Below are 22,091 nucleotides of genomic sequence, written 5' to 3'. Positions count from 1 at the left end.
TTTGCCTGAACCCCCATCACTCCTCCTCTTGCATATAAGACAATATTTCAGATCTGCATATGAAAACAACACGCCTACCTTTGTTGCACATAGCTGCCTGCCTGTCTCTAGTTACCCCACTGGCTGTAGCTGCGTCCCTTCCGACATGGAATAACACCAACTGTAACGATAAACTGAAAATTAACAGTATAAACCTGCATCATTTTGGACTCTGGTATTTGCTGAATCCGGGTGACCTGACAATCGATGGTGGTGCCGCTGGTGATTCTGGCCTTCTTGGAATCTGTTGGGCCTATGTGTTAGCTCACACATCACTTGGGTATCCATGGTAACTACCACAACATGGTCATCTGCAGTTTACATCTAGCCCGTGGCATTGAATGGCATTTTAAAAGTGCTAAGGGTCCTGGTGCAATAATCCTCCCATGAGGATCAGCCTCAACGGCTTTGTAGATTGCACTCATGTCAGCAACTCCATATACATTTTTTTTTCTTCATGCTTCTTTCTTCATCCTTTTTTCTTTCTGTCATTCAGACTTTCATTCATTCGATCTCTCTCACTCACTTGCTTTAACTCATTTGTTCTCACTCACTCACTCACTCACTCAATCACTCACTCACTCATTCACTCTCACTCACTCTCACTCTCTCACTCACTCGCTCACTAAGTCAGTCTCTCTCTCTCTCTCTCTCTTTTTCTTTTTATATATATTTTTTTCCGTCTTCTTCTTCTTCTTCTTCTTCTTCAGACCCTGTCATAGCACTAATGCCTTTCCAATACCACCAGCAGATGGAGACACTCCATTGCAACATTGGTTGTGAGCAGCAGTTTCTAAAAACAAATGCCTCATGGCGGATTTCCCATCCATCAATGGATGGTAAATTTTGTTTTTATCATTCACTGACCACAGATACCAATGCATGGTCAAGCAACAGCAATGACACACCCTTGTGTATAGGCATGAGACCCTCACGTCATTTAACAGGATTCAGCACCACCCACAAGACAGCTACCTGTCATGTCATGTCAAACCTGCACAGGTGTGCTAGATTATTATTATTTAGTTTTATTTTATTTTTTTACACCAATCAGTGTGCAAACATGGTCATTAAAACGCTAAATGAATAGACGTTCATAAACCAGTCAGTGCAACTCATCATTTTGGTCTCCAATTCTCAAACTCAAATTCTCACCCACGGAGGATTAAATGAGAATCTTTCTTGTTTAACACTGGAATGGGGTGGTGCACTGTTCACTACCCGAATATACTGCCACATCGGGTCAATGCATAGGGCGACAGAAGCAAGCTTCCAAATCAGCTCCCTTTCTCAAAAATCCATTTAATTTATGGTCCCCAGATAGGGAACGTATGTATCAGTATGTGCTCACAAGTCACCCAAGTGCAAGTATTCACACAAAAAAAAACGTGCCTCAGGATGCGATCTGTCGCAAGATCCTTTCTTTTTTTACACTTGATCTAAGCCAAAAGGCCTAGAGGGGATAACCGGGAAAGGGGTGGACCCAACCATGTCCCCTTCATGAGCACTCACATTACTCATAGGAATGGAAGGAAGGCTGGCAGCCAACCAGCCTCCCATACACTCTCTGGGTGGGTGGCAGTCAGCCACCCATACATACATACAGCACAGGCTAAACCCACATCATCACTTAAAAAAAGGACAGGCGACCATTGCACTCTGATGGAGCATTTAGCAATGCAATCCATAGCCTGGCTTTTGCCTGAACCCCCATCACTCCTCCTCTTGCATATAAGACAATATTTCAGATCTGCATATGAAAACAACACGCCTACCTTTGTTGCACATAGCTGCCTGCCTGTCTCTAGTTACCCCACTGGCTGTAGCTGCGTCCCTTCCGACATGGAATAACACCAACTGTAACGATAAACTGAAAATTAACAGTATAAACCTGCATCATTTTGGACTCTGGTATTTGCTGAATCCGGGTGACCTGACAATCGATGGTGGTGCCGCTGGTGATTCTGGCCTTCTTGGAATCTGTTGGGCCTATGTGTTAGCTCACACATCACTTGGGTATCCATGGTAACTACCACAACATGGTCATCTGCAGTTTACATCTAGCCCGTGGCATTGAATGGCATTTTAAAAGTGCTAAGGGTCCTGGTGCAATAATCCTCCCATGAGGATCAGCCTCAACGGCTTTGTAGATTGCACTCATGTCAGCAACTCCATATACATTTTTTTTTCTTCATGCTTCTTTCTTCATCCTTTTTTCTTTCTGTCATTCAGACTTTCATTCATTCGATCTCTCTCACTCACTTGCTTTAACTCATTTGTTCTCACTCACTCACTCACTCACTCAATCACTCACTCACTCATTCACTCTCACTCACTCTCACTCTCTCACTCACTCGCTCACTAAGTCAGTCTCTCTCTCTCTCTCTCTCTTTTTCTTTTTATATATATTTTTTTCCGTCTTCTTCTTCTTCTTCTTCTTCTTCAGACCCTGTCATAGCACTAATGCCTTTCCAATACCACCAGCAGATGGAGACACTCCATTGCAACATTGGTTGTGAGCAGCAGTTTCTAAAAACAAATGCCTCATGGCGGATTTCCCATCCATCAATGGATGGTAAATTTTGTTTTTATCATTCACTGACCACAGATACCAATGCATGGTCAAGCAACAGCAATGACACACCCTTGTGTATAGGCATGAGACCCTCACGTCATTTAACAGGATTCAGCACCACCCACAAGACAGCTACCTGTCATGTCATGTCAAACCTGCACAGGTGTGCTAGATTATTATTATTTAGTTTTATTTTATTTTTTTACACCAATCAGTGTGCAAACATGGTCATTAAAACGCTAAATGAATAGACGTTCATAAACCAGTCAGTGCAACTCATCATTTTGGTCTCCAATTCTCAAACTCAAATTCTCACCCACGGAGGATTAAATGAGAATCTTTCTTGTTTAACACTGGAATGGGGTGGTGCACTGTTCACTACCCGAATATACTGCCACATCGGGTCAATGCATAGGGCGACAGAAGCAAGCTTCCAAATCAGCTCCCTTTCTCAAAAATCCATTTAATTTATGGTCCCCAGATAGGGAACGTATGTATCAGTATGTGCTCACAAGTCACCCAAGTGCAAGTATTCACACAAAAAAAAACGTGCCTCAGGATGCGATCTGTCGCAAGATCCTTTCTTTTTTTACACTTGATCTAAGCCAAAAGGCCTAGAGGGGATAACCGGGAAAGGGGTGGACCCAACCATGTCCCCTTCATGAGCACTCACATTACTCATAGGAATGGAAGGAAGGCTGGCAGCCAACCAGCCTCCCATACACTCTCTGGGTGGGTGGCAGTCAGCCACCCATACATACATACAGCACAGGCTAAACCCACATCATCACTTAAAAAAAGGACAGGCGACCATTGCACTCTGATGGAGCATTTAGCAATGCAATCCATAGCCTGGCTTTTGCCTGAACCCCCATCACTCCTCCTCTTGCATATAAGACAATATTTCAGATCTGCATATGAAAACAACACGCCTACCTTTGTTGCACATAGCTGCCTGCCTGTCTCTAGTTACCCCACTGGCTGTAGCTGCGTCCCTTCCGACATGGAATAACACCAACTGTAACGATAAACTGAAAATTAACAGTATAAACCTGCATCATTTTGGACTCTGGTATTTGCTGAATCCGGGTGACCTGACAATCGATGGTGGTGCCGCTGGTGATTCTGGCCTTCTTGGAATCTGTTGGGCCTATGTGTTAGCTCACACATCACTTGGGTATCCATGGTAACTACCACAACATGGTCATCTGCAGTTTACATCTAGCCCGTGGCATTGAATGGCATTTTAAAAGTGCTAAGGGTCCTGGTGCAATAATCCTCCCATGAGGATCAGCCTCAACGGCTTTGTAGATTGCACTCATGTCAGCAACTCCATATACATTTTTTTTTCTTCATGCTTCTTTCTTCATCCTTTTTTCTTTCTGTCATTCAGACTTTCATTCATTCGATCTCTCTCACTCACTTGCTTTAACTCATTTGTTCTCACTCACTCACTCACTCACTCAATCACTCACTCACTCATTCACTCTCACTCACTCTCACTCTCTCACTCACTCGCTCACTAAGTCAGTCTCTCTCTCTCTCTCTCTCTTTTTCTTTTTATATATATTTTTTTCCTTCTTCTTCTTCTTCTTCTTCTTCTTCTTCAGACCCTGTCATAGCACTAATGCCTTTCCAATACCACCAGCAGATGGAGACACTCCATTGCAACATTGGTTGTGAGCAGCAGTTTCTAAAAACAAATGCCTCATGGCGGATTTCCCATCCATCAATGGATGGTAAATTTTGTTTTTATCATTCACTGACCACAGATACCAATGCATGGTCAAGCAACAGCAATGACACACCCTTGTGTATAGGCATGAGACCCTCACGTCATTTAACAGGATTCAGCACCACCCACAAGACAGCTACCTGTCATGTCATGTCAAACCTGCACAGGTGTGCTAGATTATTATTATTTAGTTTTATTTTATTTTTTTACACCAATCAGTGTGCAAACATGGTCATTAAAACGCTAAATGAATAGACGTTCATAAACCAGTCAGTGCAACTCATCATTTTGGTCTCCAATTCTCAAACTCAAATTCTCACCCACGGAGGATTAAATGAGAATCTTTCTTGTTTAACACTGGAATGGGGTGGTGCACTGTTCACTACCCGAATATACTGCCACATCGGGTCAATGCATAGGGCGACAGAAGCAAGCTTCCAAATCAGCTCCCTTTCTCAAAAATCCATTTAATTTATGGCCCCCAGATAGGGAACGTATGTATCAGTATGTGCTCACAAGTCACCCAAGTGCAAGTATTCACACAAAAAAAAACGTGCCTCAGGATGCGATCTGTCGCAAGATCCTTTCTTTTTTTACACTTGATCTAAGCCAAAAGGCCTAGAGGGGATAACCGGGAAAGGGGTGGACCCAACCATGTCCCCTTCATGAGCACTCACATTACTCATAGGAATGGAAGGAAGGCTGGCAGCCAACCAGCCTCCCATACACTCTCTGGGTGGGTGGCAGTCAGCCACCCATACATACATACAGCACAGGCTAAACCCACATCATCACTTAAAAAAAGGACAGGCGACCATTGCACTCTGATGGAGCATTTAGCAATGCAATCCATAGCCTGGCTTTTGCCTGAACCCCCATCACTCCTCCTCTTGCATATAAGACAATATTTCAGATCTGCATATGAAAACAACACGCCTACCTTTGTTGCACATAGCTGCCTGCCTGTCTCTAGTTACCCCACTGGCTGTAGCTGCGTCCCTTCCGACATGGAATAACACCAACTGTAACGATAAACTGAAAATTAACAGTATAAACCTGCATCATTTTGGACTCTGGTATTTGCTGAATCCGGGTGACCTGACAATCGATGGTGGTGCCGCTGGTGATTCTGGCCTTCTTGGAATCTGTTGGGCCTATGTGTTAGCTCACACATCACTTGGGTATCCATGGTAACTACCACAACATGGTCATCTGCAGTTTACATCTAGCCCGTGGCATTGAATGGCATTTTAAAAGTGCTAAGGGTCCTGGTGCAATAATCCTCCCATGAGGATCAGCCTCAACGGCTTTGTAGATTGCACTCATGTCAGCAACTCCATATACATTTTTTTTTCTTCATGCTTCTTTCTTCATCCTTTTTTCTTTCTGTCATTCAGACTTTCATTCATTCGATCTCTCTCACTCACTTGCTTTAACTCATTTGTTCTCACTCACTCACTCACTCACTCAATCACTCACTCACTCATTCACTCTCACTCACTCTCACTCTCTCACTCACTCGCTCACTAAGTCAGTCTCTCTCTCTCTCTCTCTCTTTTTCTTTTTATATATATTTTTTTCCGTCTTCTTCTTCTTCTTCTTCTTCTTCAGACCCTGTCATAGCACTAATGCCTTTCCAATACCACCAGCAGATGGAGACACTCCATTGCAACATTGGTTGTGAGCAGCAGTTTCTAAAAACAAATGCCTCATGGCGGATTTCCCATCCATCAATGGATGGTAAATTTTGTTTTTATCATTCACTGACCACAGATACCAATGCATGGTCAAGCAACAGCAATGACACACCCTTGTGTATAGGCATGAGACCCTCACGTCATTTAACAGGATTCAGCACCACCCACAAGACAGCTACCTGTCATGTCATGTCAAACCTGCACAGGTGTGCTAGATTATTATTATTTAGTTTTATTTTATTTTTTTACACCAATCAGTGTGCAAACATGGTCATTAAAACGCTAAATGAATAGACGTTCATAAACCAGTCAGTGCAACTCATCATTTTGGTCTCCAATTCTCAAACTCAAATTCTCACCCACGGAGGATTAAATGAGAATCTTTCTTGTTTAACACTGGAATGGGGTGGTGCACTGTTCACTACCCGAATATACTGCCACATCGGGTCAATGCATAGGGCGACAGAAGCAAGCTTCCAAATCAGCTCCCTTTCTCAAAAATCCATTTAATTTATGGTCCCCAGATAGGGAACGTATGTATCAGTATGTGCTCACAAGTCACCCAAGTGCAAGTATTCACACAAAAAAAAACGTGCCTCAGGATGCGATCTGTCGCAAGATCCTTTCTTTTTTTACACTTGATCTAAGCCAAAAGGCCTAGAGGGGATAACCGGGAAAGGGGTGGACCCAACCATGTCCCCTTCATGAGCACTCACATTACTCATAGGAATGGAAGGAAGGCTGGCAGCCAACCAGCCTCCCATACACTCTCTGGGTGGGTGGCAGTCAGCCACCCATACATACATACAGCACAGGCTAAACCCACATCATCACTTAAAAAAAGGACAGGCGACCATTGCACTCTGATGGAGCATTTAGCAATGCAATCCATAGCCTGGCTTTTGCCTGAACCCCCATCACTCCTCCTCTTGCATATAAGACAATATTTCAGATCTGCATATGAAAACAACACGCCTACCTTTGTTGCACATAGCTGCCTGCCTGTCTCTAGTTACCCCACTGGCTGTAGCTGCGTCCCTTCCGACATGGAATAACACCAACTGTAACGATAAACTGAAAATTAACAGTATAAACCTGCATCATTTTGGACTCTGGTATTTGCTGAATCCGGGTGACCTGACAATCGATGGTGGTGCCGCTGGTGATTCTGGCCTTCTTGGAATCTGTTGGGCCTATGTGTTAGCTCACACATCACTTGGGTATCCATGGTAACTACCACAACATGGTCATCTGCAGTTTACATCTAGCCCGTGGCATTGAATGGCATTTTAAAAGTGCTAAGGGTCCTGGTGCAATAATCCTCCCATGAGGATCAGCCTCAACGGCTTTGTAGATTGCACTCATGTCAGCAACTCCATATACATTTTTTTTTCTTCATGCTTCTTTCTTCATCCTTTTTTCTTTCTGTCATTCAGACTTTCATTCATTCGATCTCTCTCACTCACTTGCTTTAACTCATTTGTTCTCACTCACTCACTCACTCACTCAATCACTCACTCACTCATTCACTCTCACTCACTCTCACTCTCTCACTCACTCGCTCACTAAGTCAGTCTCTCTCTCTCTCTCTCTCTTTTTCTTTTTATATATATTTTTTTCCGTCTTCTTCTTCTTCTTCTTCTTCTTCAGACCCTGTCATAGCACTAATGCCTTTCCAATACCACCAGCAGATGGAGACACTCCATTGCAACATTGGTTGTGAGCAGCAGTTTCTAAAAACAAATGCCTCATGGCGGATTTCCCATCCATCAATGGATGGTAAATTTTGTTTTTATCATTCACTGACCACAGATACCAATGCATGGTCAAGCAACAGCAATGACACACCCTTGTGTATAGGCATGAGACCCTCACGTCATTTAACAGGATTCAGCACCACCCACAAGACAGCTACCTGTCATGTCATGTCAAACCTGCACAGGTGTGCTAGATTATTATTATTTAGTTTTATTTTATTTTTTTACACCAATCAGTGTGCAAACATGGTCATTAAAACGCTAAATGAATAGACGTTCATAAACCAGTCAGTGCAACTCATCATTTTGGTCTCCAATTCTCAAACTCAAATTCTCACCCACGGAGGATTAAATGAGAATCTTTCTTGTTTAACACTGGAATGGGGTGGTGCACTGTTCACTACCCGAATATACTGCCACATCGGGTCAATGCATAGGGCGACAGAAGCAAGCTTCCAAATCAGCTCCCTTTCTCAAAAATCCATTTAATTTATGGTCCCCAGATAGGGAACGTATGTATCAGTATGTGCTCACAAGTCACCCAAGTGCAAGTATTCACACAAAAAAAAACGTGCCTCAGGATGCGATCTGTCGCAAGATCCTTTCTTTTTTTACACTTGATCTAAGCCAAAAGGCCTAGAGGGGATAACCGGGAAAGGGGTGGACCCAACCATGTCCCCTTCATGAGCACTCACATTACTCATAGGAATGGAAGGAAGGCTGGCAGCCAACCAGCCTCCCATACACTCTCTGGGTGGGTGGCAGTCAGCCACCCATACATACATACAGCACAGGCTAAACCCACATCATCACTTAAAAAAAGGACAGGCGACCATTGCACTCTGATGGAGCATTTAGCAATGCAATCCATAGCCTGGCTTTTGCCTGAACCCCCATCACTCCTCCTCTTGCATATAAGACAATATTTCAGATCTGCATATGAAAACAACACGCCTACCTTTGTTGCACATAGCTGCCTGCCTGTCTCTAGTTACCCCACTGGCTGTAGCTGCGTCCCTTCCGACATGGAATAACACCAACTGTAACGATAAACTGAAAATTAACAGTATAAACCTGCATCATTTTGGACTCTGGTATTTGCTGAATCCGGGTGACCTGACAATCGATGGTGGTGCCGCTGGTGATTCTGGCCTTCTTGGAATCTGTTGGGCCTATGTGTTAGCTCACACATCACTTGGGTATCCATGGTAACTACCACAACATGGTCATCTGCAGTTTACATCTAGCCCGTGGCATTGAATGGCATTTTAAAAGTGCTAAGGGTCCTGGTGCAATAATCCTCCCATGAGGATCAGCCTCAACGGCTTTGTAGATTGCACTCATGTCAGCAACTCCATATACATTTTTTTTTCTTCATGCTTCTTTCTTCATCCTTTTTTCTTTCTGTCATTCAGACTTTCATTCATTCGATCTCTCTCACTCACTTGCTTTAACTCATTTGTTCTCACTCACTCACTCACTCACTCAATCACTCACTCACTCATTCACTCTCACTCACTCTCACTCTCTCACTCACTCGCTCACTAAGTCAGTCTCTCTCTCTCTCTCTCTCTTTTTCTTTTTATATATATTTTTTTCCTTCTTCTTCTTCTTCTTCTTCTTCTTCTTCAGACCCTGTCATAGCACTAATGCCTTTCCAATACCACCAGCAGATGGAGACACTCCATTGCAACATTGGTTGTGAGCAGCAGTTTCTAAAAACAAATGCCTCATGGCGGATTTCCCATCCATCAATGGATGGTAAATTTTGTTTTTATCATTCACTGACCACAGATACCAATGCATGGTCAAGCAACAGCAATGACACACCCTTGTGTATAGGCATGAGACCCTCACGTCATTTAACAGGATTCAGCACCACCCACAAGACAGCTACCTGTCATGTCATGTCAAACCTGCACAGGTGTGCTAGATTATTATTATTTAGTTTTATTTTATTTTTTTACACCAATCAGTGTGCAAACATGGTCATTAAAACGCTAAATGAATAGACGTTCATAAACCAGTCAGTGCAACTCATCATTTTGGTCTCCAATTCTCAAACTCAAATTCTCACCCACGGAGGATTAAATGAGAATCTTTCTTGTTTAACACTGGAATGGGGTGGTGCACTGTTCACTACCCGAATATACTGCCACATCGGGTCAATGCATAGGGCGACAGAAGCAAGCTTCCAAATCAGCTCCCTTTCTCAAAAATCCATTTAATTTATGGTCCCCAGATAGGGAACGTATGTATCAGTATGTGCTCACAAGTCACCCAAGTGCAAGTATTCACACAAAAAAAAACGTGCCTCAGGATGCGATCTGTCGCAAGATCCTTTCTTTTTTTACACTTGATCTAAGCCAAAAGGCCTAGAGGGGATAACCGGGAAAGGGGTGGACCCAACCATGTCCCCTTCATGAGCACTCACATTACTCATAGGAATGGAAGGAAGGCTGGCAGCCAACCAGCCTCCCATACACTCTCTGGGTGGGTGGCAGTCAGCCACCCATACATACATACAGCACAGGCTAAACCCACATCATCACTTAAAAAAAGGACAGGCGACCATTGCACTCTGATGGAGCATTTAGCAATGCAATCCATAGCCTGGCTTTTGCCTGAACCCCCATCACTCCTCCTCTTGCATATAAGACAATATTTCAGATCTGCATATGAAAACAACACGCCTACCTTTGTTGCACATAGCTGCCTGCCTGTCTCTAGTTACCCCACTGGCTGTAGCTGCGTCCCTTCCGACATGGAATAACACCAACTGTAACGATAAACTGAAAATTAACAGTATAAACCTGCATCATTTTGGACTCTGGTATTTGCTGAATCCGGGTGACCTGACAATCGATGGTGGTGCCGCTGGTGATTCTGGCCTTCTTGGAATCTGTTGGGCCTATGTGTTAGCTCACACATCACTTGGGTATCCATGGTAACTACCACAACATGGTCATCTGCAGTTTACATCTAGCCCGTGGCATTGAATGGCATTTTAAAAGTGCTAAGGGTCCTGGTGCAATAATCCTCCCATGAGGATCAGCCTCAACGGCTTTGTAGATTGCACTCATGTCAGCAACTCCATATACATTTTTTTTTCTTCATGCTTCTTTCTTCATCCTTTTTTCTTTCTGTCATTCAGACTTTCATTCATTCGATCTCTCTCACTCACTTGCTTTAACTCATTTGTTCTCACTCACTCACTCACTCACTCAATCACTCACTCACTCATTCACTCTCACTCACTCTCACTCTCTCACTCACTCGCTCACTAAGTCAGTCTCTCTCTCTCTCTCTCTCTTTTTCTTTTTATATATATTTTTTTCCGTCTTCTTCTTCTTCTTCTTCTTCTTCAGACCCTGTCATAGCACTAATGCCTTTCCAATACCACCAGCAGATGGAGACACTCCATTGCAACATTGGTTGTGAGCAGCAGTTTCTAAAAACAAATGCCTCATGGCGGATTTCCCATCCATCAATGGATGGTAAATTTTGTTTTTATCATTCACTGACCACAGATACCAATGCATGGTCAAGCAACAGCAATGACACACCCTTGTGTATAGGCATGAGACCCTCACGTCATTTAACAGGATTCAGCACCACCCACAAGACAGCTACCTGTCATGTCATGTCAAACCTGCACAGGTGTGCTAGATTATTATTATTTAGTTTTATTTTATTTTTTTACACCAATCAGTGTGCAAACATGGTCATTAAAACGCTAAATGAATAGACGTTCATAAACCAGTCAGTGCAACTCATCATTTTGGTCTCCAATTCTCAAACTCAAATTCTCACCCACGGAGGATTAAATGAGAATCTTTCTTGTTTAACACTGGAATGGGGTGGTGCACTGTTCACTACCCGAATATACTGCCACATCGGGTCAATGCATAGGGCGACAGAAGCAAGCTTCCAAATCAGCTCCCTTTCTCAAAAATCCATTTAATTTATGGTCCCCAGATAGGGAACGTATGTATCAGTATGTGCTCACAAGTCACCCAAGTGCAAGTATTCACACAAAAAAAAAACGTGCCTCAGGATGCGATCTGTCGCAAGATCCTTTCTTTTTTTACACTTGATCTAAGCCAAAAGGCCTAGAGGGGATAACCGGGAAAGGGGTGGACCCAACCATGTCCCCTTCATGAGCACTCACATTACTCATAGGAATGGAAGGAAGGCTGGCAGCCAACCAGCCTCCCATACACTCTCTGGGTGGGTGGCAGTCAGCCACCCATACATACATACAGCACAGGCTAAACCCACATCATCACTTAAAAAAAGGACAGGCGACCATTGCACTCTGATGGAGCATTTAGCAATGCAATCCATAGCCTGGCTTTTGCCTGAACCCCCATCACTCCTCCTCTTGCATATAAGACAATATTTCAGATCTGCATATGAAAACAACACGCCTACCTTTGTTGCACATAGCTGCCTGCCTGTCTCTAGTTACCCCACTGGCTGTAGCTGCGTCCCTTCCGACATGGAATAACACCAACTGTAACGATAAACTGAAAATTAACAGTATAAACCTGCATCATTTTGGACTCTGGTATTTGCTGAATCCGGGTGACCTGACAATCGATGGTGGTGCCGCTGGTGATTCTGGCCTTCTTGGAATCTGTTGGGCCTATGTGTTAGCTCACACATCACTTGGGTATCCATGGTAACTACCACAACATGGTCATCTGCAGTTTACATCTAGCCCGTGGCATTGAATGGCATTTTAAAAGTGCTAAGGGTCCTGGTGCAATAATCCTCCCATGAGGATCAGCCTCAACGGCTTTGTAGATTGCACTCATGTCAGCAACTCCATATACATTTTTTTTTCTTCATGCTTCTTTCTTCATCCTTTTTTCTTTCTGTCATTCAGACTTTCATTCATTCGATCTCTCTCACTCACTTGCTTTAACTCATTTGTTCTCACTCACTCACTCACTCACTCAATCACTCACTCACTCATTCACTCTCACTCACTCTCACTCTCTCACTCACTCGCTCACTAAGTCAGTCTCTCTCTCTCTCTCTCTCTTTTTCTTTTTATATATATTTTTTTCCGTCTTCTTCTTCTTCTTCTTCTTCTTCTTCTTCAGACCCTGTCATAGCACTAATGCCTTTCCAATACCACCAGCAGATGGAGACACTCCATTGCAACATTGGTTGTGAGCAGCAGTTTCTAAAAACAAATGCCTCATGGCGGATTTCCCATCCATCAATGGATGGTAAATTTTGTTTTTATCATTCACTGACCACAGATACCAATGCATGGTCAAGCAACAGCAATGACACACCCTTGTGTATAGGCATGAGACCCTCACGTCATTTAACAGGATTCAGCACCACCCACAAGACAGCTACCTGTCATGTCATGTCAAACCTGCACAGGTGTGCTAGATTATTATTATTTAGTTTTATTTTATTTTTTTACACCAATCAGTGTGCAAACATGGTCATTAAAACGCTAAATGAATAGACGTTCATAAACCAGTCAGTGCAACTCATCATTTTGGTCTCCAATTCTCAAACTCAAATTCTCACCCACGGAGGATTAAATGAGAATCTTTCTTGTTTAACACTGGAATGGGGTGGTGCACTGTTCACTACCCGAATATACTGCCACATCGGGTCAATGCATAGGGCGACAGAAGCAAGCTTCCAAATCAGCTCCCTTTCTCAAAAATCCATTTAATTTATGGTCCCCAGATAGGGAACGTATGTATCAGTATGTGCTCACAAGTCACCCAAGTGCAAGTATTCACACAAAAAAAAACGTGCCTCAGGATGCGATCTGTCGCAAGATCCTTTCTTTTTTTACACTTGATCTAAGCCAAAAGGCCTAGAGGGGATAACCGGGAAAGGGGTGGACCCAACCATGTCCCCTTCATGAGCACTCACATTACTCATAGGAATGGAAGGAAGGCTGGCAGCCAACCAGCCTCCCATACACTCTCTGGGTGGGTGGCAGTCAGCCACCCATACATACATACAGCACAGGCTAAACCCACATCATCACTTAAAAAAAGGACAGGCGACCATTGCACTCTGATGGAGCATTTAGCAATGCAATCCATAGCCTGGCTTTTGCCTGAACCCCCATCACTCCTCCTCTTGCATATAAGACAATATTTCAGATCTGCATATGAAAACAACACGCCTACCTTTGTTGCACATAGCTGCCTGCCTGTCTCTAGTTACCCCACTGGCTGTAGTGCGTCCCTTCCGACATGGAATAACACCAACTGTAACGATAAACTGAAAATTAACAGTATAAACCTGCATCATTTTGGACTCTGGTATTTGCTGAATCCGGGTGACCTGACAATCGATGGTGGTGCCGCTGGTGATTCTGGCCTTCTTGGAATCTGTTGGGCCTATGTGTTAGCTCACACATCACTTGGGTATCCATGGTAACTACCACAACATGGTCATCTGCAGTTTACATCTAGCCCGTGGCATTGAATGGCATTTTAAAAGTGCTAAGGGTCCTGGTGCAATAATCCTCCCATGAGGATCAGCCTCAACGGCTTTGTAGATTGCACTCATGTCAGCAACTCCATATACATTTTTTTTTCTTCATGCTTCTTTCTTCATCCTTTTTTCTTTCTGTCATTCAGACTTTCATTCATTCGATCTCTCTCACTCACTTGCTTTAACTCATTTGTTCTCACTCACTCACTCACTCACTCAATCACTCACTCACTCATTCACTCTCACTCACTCTCACTCTCTCACTCACTCGCTCACTAAGTCAGTCTCTCTCTCTCTCTCTCTCTTTTTCTTTTTATATATATTTTTTTCCGTCTTCTTCTTCTTCTTCTTCTTCTTCAGACCCTGTCATAGCACTAATGCCTTTCCAATACCACCAGCAGATGGAGACACTCCATTGCAACATTGGTTGTGAGCAGCAGTTTCTAAAAACAAATGCCTCATGGCGGATTTCCCATCCATCAATGGATGGTAAATTTTGTTTTTATCATTCACTGACCACAGATACCAATGCATGGTCAAGCAACAGCAATGACACACCCTTGTGTATAGGCATGAGACCCTCACGTCATTTAACAGGATTCAGCACCACCCACAAGACAGCTACCTGTCATGTCATGTCAAACCTGCACAGGTGTGCTAGATTATTATTATTTAGTTTTATTTTATTTTTTTACACCAATCAGTGTGCAAACATGGTCATTAAAACGCTAAATGAATAGACGTTCATAAACCAGTCAGTGCAACTCATCATTTTGGTCTCCAATTCTCAAACTCAAATTCTCACCCACGGAGGATTAAATGAGAATCTTTCTTGTTTAACACTGGAATGGGGTGGTGCACTGTTCACTACCCGAATATACTGCCACATCGGGTCAATGCATAGGGCGACAGAAGCAAGCTTCCAAATCAGCTCCCTTTCTCAAAAATCCATTTAATTTATGGTCCCCAGATAGGGAACGTATGTATCAGTATGTGCTCACAAGTCACCCAAGTGCAAGTATTCACACAAAAAAAAAACGTGCCTCAGGATGCGATCTGTCGCAAGATCCTTTCTTTTTTTACACTTGATCTAAGCCAAAAGGCCTAGAGGGGATAACCGGGAAAGGGGTGGACCCAACCATGTCCCCTTCATGAGCACTCACATTACTCATAGGAATGGAAGGAAGGCTGGCAGCCAACCAGCCTCCCATACACTCTCTGGGTGGGTGGCAGTCAGCCACCCATACATACATACAGCACAGGCTAAACCCACATCATCACTTAAAAAAAGGACAGGCGACCATTGCACTCTGATGGAGCATTTAGCAATGCAATCCATAGCCTGGCTTTTGCCTGAACCCCCATCACTCCTCCTCTTGCATATAAGACAATATTTCAGATCTGCATATGAAAACAACACGCCTACCTTTGTTGCACATAGCTGCCTGCCTGTCTCTAGTTACCCCACTGGCTGTAGCTGCGTCCCTTCCGACATGGAATAACACCAACTGTAACGATAAACTGAAAATTAACAGTATAAACCTGCATCATTTTGGACTCTGGTATTTGCTGAATCCGGGTGACCTGACAATCGATGGTGGTGCCGCTGGTGATTCTGGCCTTCTTGGAATCTGTTGGGCCTATGTGTTAGCTCACACATCACTTGGGTATCCATGGTAACTACCACAACATGGTCATCTGCAGTTTACATCTAGCCCGTGGCATTGAATGGCATTTTAAAAGTGCTAAGGGTCCTGGTGCAATAATCCTCCCATGAGGATCAGCCTCAACGGCTTTGTAGATTGCACTCATGTCAGCAACTCCATATACATTTTTTTTTCTTCATGCTTCTTTCTTCATCCTTTTTTCTTTCTGTCATTCAGACTTTCATTCATTCGATCTCTCTCACTCACTTGCTTTAACTCATTTGTTCTCACTCACTCACTCACTCACTCAATCACTCACTCACTCATTCACTCTCACTCACTCTCACTCTCTCACTCACTCGCTCACTAAGTCAGTCTCTCTCTCTCTCTCTCTCTTTTTCTTTTTATATATATTTTTTTCCGTCTTCTTCTTCTTCTTCTTCTTCTTCTTCTTCAGACCCTGTCATAGCACTAATGCCTTTCCAATACCACCAGCAGATGGAGACACTCCATTGCAACATTGGTTGTGAGCAGCAGTTTCTAAAAACAAATGCCTCATGGCGGATTTCCCATCCATCAATGGATGGTAAATTTTGTTTTTATCATTCACTGACCACAGATACCAATGCATGGTCAAGCAACAGCAATGACACACCCTTGTGTATAGGCATGAGACCCTCACGTCATTTAACAGGATTCAGCACCACCCACAAGACAGCTACCTGTCATGTCATGTCAAACCTGCACAGGTGTGCTAGATTATTATTATTTAGTTTTATTTTATTTTTTTACACCAATCAGTGTGCAAACATGGTCATTAAAACGCTAAATGAATAGACGTTCATAAACCAGTCAGTGCAACTCATCATTTTGGTCTCCAATTCTCAAACTCAAATTCTCACCCACGGAGGATTAAATGAGAATCTTTCTTGTTTAACACTGGAATGGGGTGGTGCACTGTTCACTACCCGAATATACTGCCACATCGGGTCAATGCATAGGGCGACAGAAGCAAGCTTCCAAATCAGCTCCCTTTCTCAAAAATCCATTTAATTTATGGTCCCCAGATAGGGAACGTATGTATCAGTATGTGCTCACAAGTCACCCAAGTGCAAGTATTCACACAAAAAAAAACGTGCCTCAGGATGCGATCTGTCGCAAGATCCTTTCTTTTTTTACACTTGATCTAAGCCAAAAGGCCTAGAGGGGATAACCGGGAAAGGGGTGGACCCAACCATGTCCCCTTCATGAGCACTCACATTACTCATAGGAATGGAAGGAAGGCTGGCAGCCAACCAGCCTCCCATACACTCTCTGGGTGGGTGGCAGTCAGCCACCCATACATACATACAGCACAGGCTAAACCCACATCATCACTTAAAAAAAGGACAGGCGACCATTGCACTCTGATGGAGCATTTAGCAATGCAATCCATAGCCTGGCTTTTGCCTGAACCCCCATCACTCCTCCTCTTGCATATAAGACAATATTTCAGATCTGCATATGAAAACAACACGCCTACCTTTGTTGCACATAGCTGCCTGCCTGTCTCTAGTTACCCCACTGGCTGTAGCTGCGTCCCTTCCGACATGGAATAACACCAACTGTAACGATAAACTGAAAATTAACAGTATAAACCTGCATCATTTTGGACTCTGGTATTTGCTGAATCCGGGTGACCTGACAATCGATGGTGGTGCCGCTGGTGATTCTGGCCTTCTTGGAATCTGTTGGGCCTATGTGTTAGCTCACACATCACTTGGGTATCCATGGTAACTACCACAACATGGTCATCTGCAGTTTACATCTAGCCCGTGGCATTGAATGGCATTTTAAAAGTGCTAAGGGTCCTGGTGCAATAATCCTCCCATGAGGATCAGCCTCAACGGCTTTGTAGATTGCACTCATGTCAGCAACTCCATATACATTTTTTTTTCTTCATGCTTCTTTCTTCATCCTTTTTTCTTTCTGTCATTCAGACTTTCATTCATTCGATCTCTCTCACTCACTTGCTTTAACTCATTTGTTCTCACTCACTCACTCACTCACTCAATCACTCACTCACTCATTCACTCTCACTCACTCTCACTCTCTCACTCACTCGCTCACTAAGTCAGTCTCTCTCTCTCTCTCTCTCTTTTTCTTTTTATATATATTTTTTTCCGTCTTCTTCTTCTTCTTCTTCTTCTTCTTCTTCAGACCCTGTCATAGCACTAATGCCTTTCCAATACCACCAGCAGATGGAGACACTCCATTGCAACATTGGTTGTGAGCAGCAGTTTCTAAAAACAAATGCCTCATGGCGGATTTCCCATCCATCAATGGATGGTAAATTTTGTTTTTATCATTCACTGACCACAGATACCAATGCATGGTCAAGCAACAGCAATGACACACCCTTGTGTATAGGCATGAGACCCTCACGTCATTTAACAGGATTCAGCACCACCCACAAGACAGCTACCTGTCATGTCATGTCAAACCTGCACAGGTGTGCTAGATTATTATTATTTAGTTTTATTTTATTTTTTTACACCAATCAGTGTGCAAACATGGTCATTAAAACGCTAAATGAATAGACGTTCATAAACCAGTCAGTGCAACTCATCATTTTGGTCTCCAATTCTCAAACTCAAATTCTCACCCACGGAGGATTAAATGAGAATCTTTCTTGTTTAACACTGGAATGGGGTGGTGCACTGTTCACTACCCGAATATACTGCCACATCGGGTCAATGCATAGGGCGACAGAAGCAAGCTTCCAAATCAGCTCCCTTTCTCAAAAATCCATTTAATTTATGGTCCCCAGATAGGGAACGTATGTATCAGTATGTGCTCACAAGTCACCCAAGTGCAAGTATTCACACAAAAAAAAACGTGCCTCAGGATGCGATCTGTCGCAAGATCCTTTCTTTTTTTACACTTGATCTAAGCCAAAAGGCCTAGAGGGGATAACCGGGAAAGGGGTGGACCCAACCATGTCCCCTTCATGAGCACTCACATTACTCATAGGAATGGAAGGAAGGCTGGCAGCCAACCAGCCTCCCATACACTCTCTGGGTGGGTGGCAGTCAGCCACCCATACATACATACAGCACAGGCTAAACCCACATCATCACTTAAAAAAAGGACAGGCGACCATTGCACTCTGATGGAGCATTTAGCAATGCAATCCATAGCCTGGCTTTTGCCTGAACCCCCATCACTCCTCCTCTTGCATATAAGACAATATTTCAGATCTGCATATGAAAACAACACGCCTACCTTTGTTGCACATAGCTGCCTGCCTGTCTCTAGTTACCCCACTGGCTGTAGCTGCGTCCCTTCCGACATGGAATAACACCAACTGTAACGATAAACTGAAAATTAACAGTATAAACCTGCATCATTTTGGACTCTGGTATTTGCTGAATCCGGGTGACCTGACAATCGATGGTGGTGCCGCTGGTGATTCTGGCCTTCTTGGAATCTGTTGGGCCTATGTGTTAGCTCACACATCACTTGGGTATCCATGGTAACTACCACAACATGGTCATCTGCAGTTTACATCTAGCCCGTGGCATTGAATGGCATTTTAAAAGTGCTAAGGGTCCTGGTGCAATAATCCTCCCATGAGGATCAGCCTCAACGGCTTTGTAGATTGCACTCATGTCAGCAACTCCATATACATTTTTTTTTCTTCATGCTTCTTTCTTCATCCTTTTTTCTTTCTGTCATTCAGACTTTCATTCATTCGATCTCTCTCACTCACTTGCTTTAACTCATTTGTTCTCACTCACTCACTCACTCACTCACTCAATCACTCACTCACTCATTCACTCTCACTCACTCTCACTCTCTCACTCACTCGCTCACTAAGTCAGTCTCTCTCTCTCTCTCTCTCTTTTTCTTTTTATATATATTTTTTTCCGTCTTCTTCTTCTTCTTCTTCTTCTTCTTCAGACCCTGTCATAGCACTAATGCCTTTCCAATACCACCAGCAGATGGAGACACTCCATTGCAACATTGGTTGTGAGCAGCAGTTTCTAAAAACAAATGCCTCATGGCGGATTTCCCATCCATCAATGGATGGTAAATTTTGTTTTTATCATTCACTGACCACAGATACCAATGCATGGTCAAGCAACAGCAATGACACACCCTTGTGTATAGGCATGAGACCCTCACGTCATTTAACAGGATTCAGCACCACCCACAAGACAGCTACCTGTCATGTCATGTCAAACCTGCACAGGTGTGCTAGATTATTATTATTTAGTTTTATTTTATTTTTTTACACCAATCAGTGTGCAAACATGGTCATTAAAACGCTAAATGAATAGACGTTCATAAACCAGTCAGTGCAACTCATCATTTTGGTCTCCAATTCTCAAACTCAAATTCTCACCCACGGAGGATTAAATGAGAATCTTTCTTGTTTAACACTGGAATGGGGTGGTGCACTGTTCACTACCCGAATATACTGCCACATCGGGTCAATGCATAGGGCGACAGAAGCAAGCTTCCAAATCAGCTCCCTTTCTCAAAAATCCATTTAATTTATGGTCCCCAGATAGGGAACGTATGTATCAGTATGTGCTCACAAGTCACCCAAGTGCAAGTATTCACACAAAAAAAAACGTGCCTCAGGATGCGATCTGTCGCAAGATCCTTTCTTTTTTTACACTTGATCTAAGCCAAAAGGCCTAGAGGGGATAACCGGGAAAGGGGTGGACCCAACCATGTCCCCTTCATGAGCACTCACATTACTCATAGGAATGGAAGGAAGGCTGGCAGCCAACCAGCCTCCCATACACTCTCTGGGTGGGTGGCAGTCAGCCACCCATACATACATACAGCACAGGCTAAACCCACATCATCACTTAAAAAAAGGACAGGCGACCATTGCACTCTGATGGAGCATTTAGCAATGCAATCCATAGCCTGGCTTTTGCCTGAACCCCCATCACTCCTCCTCTTGCATATAAGACAATATTTCAGATCTGCATATGAAAACAACACGCCTACCTTTGTTGCACATAGCTGCCTGCCTGTCTCTAGTTACCCCACTGGCTGTAGCTGCGTCCCTTCCGACATGGAATAACACCAACTGTAACGATAAACTGAAAATTAACAGTATAAACCTGCATCATTTTGGACTCTGGTATTTGCTGAATCCGGGTGACCTGACAATCGATGGTGGTGCCGCTGGTGATTCTGGCCTTCTTGGAATCTGTTGGGCCTATGTGTTAGCTCACACATCACTTGGGTATCCATGGTAACTACCACAACATGGTCATCTGCAGTTTACATCTAGCCCGTGGCATTGAATGGCATTTTAAAAGTGCTAAGGGTCCTGGTGCAATAATCCTCCCATGAGGATCAGCCTCAACGGCTTTGTAGATTGCACTCATGTCAGCAACTCCATATACATTTTTTTTTCTTCATGCTTCTTTCTTCATCCTTTTTTCTTTCTGTCATTCAGACTTTCATTCATTCGATCTCTCTCACTCACTTGCTTTAACTCATTTGTTCTCACTCACTCACTCACTCACTCAATCACTCACTCACTCATTCACTCTCACTCACTCTCACTCTCTCACTCACTCGCTCACTAAGTCAGTCTCTCTCTCTCTCTCTCTCTTTTTCTTTTTATATATATTTTTTTCCGTCTTCTTCTTCTTCTTCTTCTTCTTCTTCTTCAGACCCTGTCATAGCACTAATGCCTTTCCAATACCACCAGCAGATGGAGACACTCCATTGCAACATTGGTTGTGAGCAGCAGTTTCTAAAAACAAATGCCTCATGGCGGATTTCCCATCCATCAATGGATGGTAAATTTTGTTTTTATCATTCACTGACCACAGATACCAATGCATGGTCAAGCAACAGCAATGACACACCCTTGTGTATAGGCATGAGACCCTCACGTCATTTAACAGGATTCAGCACCACCCACAAGACAGCTACCTGTCATGTCATGTCAAACCTGCACAGGTGTGCTAGATTATTATTATTTAGTTTTATTTTATTTTTTTACACCAATCAGTGTGCAAACATGGTCATTAAAACGCTAAATGAATAGACGTTCATAAACCAGTCAGTGCAACTCATCATTTTGGTCTCCAATTCTCAAACTCAAATTCTCACCCACGGAGGATTAAATGAGAATCTTTC

General features: G+C 43.4%; 12 pseudogenes; all 12 read right to left on the bottom strand.

Annotated features, from left to right (window-relative positions):
• Positions 1-1,239: 1,239 nt before the first annotated feature.
• LOC130315461 (U2 spliceosomal RNA) lies at positions 1,240-1,503 on the bottom strand (annotated as a pseudogene).
• Positions 1,504-2,975: 1,472 nt separating this feature from the next.
• LOC130315460 (U2 spliceosomal RNA) lies at positions 2,976-3,239 on the bottom strand (annotated as a pseudogene).
• Positions 3,240-4,714: 1,475 nt separating this feature from the next.
• LOC130315467 (U2 spliceosomal RNA) lies at positions 4,715-4,978 on the bottom strand (annotated as a pseudogene).
• Positions 4,979-6,450: 1,472 nt separating this feature from the next.
• LOC130315459 (U2 spliceosomal RNA) lies at positions 6,451-6,714 on the bottom strand (annotated as a pseudogene).
• A 1,472-nt stretch (positions 6,715-8,186) lies between these two features.
• LOC130315458 (U2 spliceosomal RNA) lies at positions 8,187-8,450 on the bottom strand (annotated as a pseudogene).
• A 1,475-nt stretch (positions 8,451-9,925) lies between these two features.
• On the bottom strand, positions 9,926-10,189 carry LOC130315457 (U2 spliceosomal RNA; annotated as a pseudogene).
• Positions 10,190-11,661: 1,472 nt separating this feature from the next.
• Positions 11,662-11,926, bottom strand: LOC130315466 (U2 spliceosomal RNA; annotated as a pseudogene).
• Positions 11,927-13,404: 1,478 nt separating this feature from the next.
• On the bottom strand, positions 13,405-13,668 carry LOC130315456 (U2 spliceosomal RNA; annotated as a pseudogene).
• A 1,471-nt stretch (positions 13,669-15,139) lies between these two features.
• Positions 15,140-15,404, bottom strand: LOC130315464 (U2 spliceosomal RNA; annotated as a pseudogene).
• Positions 15,405-16,882: 1,478 nt separating this feature from the next.
• On the bottom strand, positions 16,883-17,146 carry LOC130315455 (U2 spliceosomal RNA; annotated as a pseudogene).
• A 1,478-nt stretch (positions 17,147-18,624) lies between these two features.
• LOC130315454 (U2 spliceosomal RNA) lies at positions 18,625-18,888 on the bottom strand (annotated as a pseudogene).
• Positions 18,889-20,367: 1,479 nt separating this feature from the next.
• LOC130315451 (U2 spliceosomal RNA) lies at positions 20,368-20,631 on the bottom strand (annotated as a pseudogene).
• Positions 20,632-22,091: the final 1,460 nt, after the last annotated feature.

The sequence above is a fragment of the Hyla sarda genome, unplaced genomic scaffold (genome assembly GCF_029499605.1).
Source record: "Hyla sarda isolate aHylSar1 unplaced genomic scaffold, aHylSar1.hap1 scaffold_1878, whole genome shotgun sequence".
In the NCBI taxonomy this organism is placed as follows: domain Eukaryota; kingdom Metazoa; phylum Chordata; class Amphibia; order Anura; family Hylidae; genus Hyla; species Hyla sarda.
The sequence above is the reverse complement of the archived record's forward strand: the minus strand, read 5'-3'. Positions and strand labels throughout refer to the sequence as shown.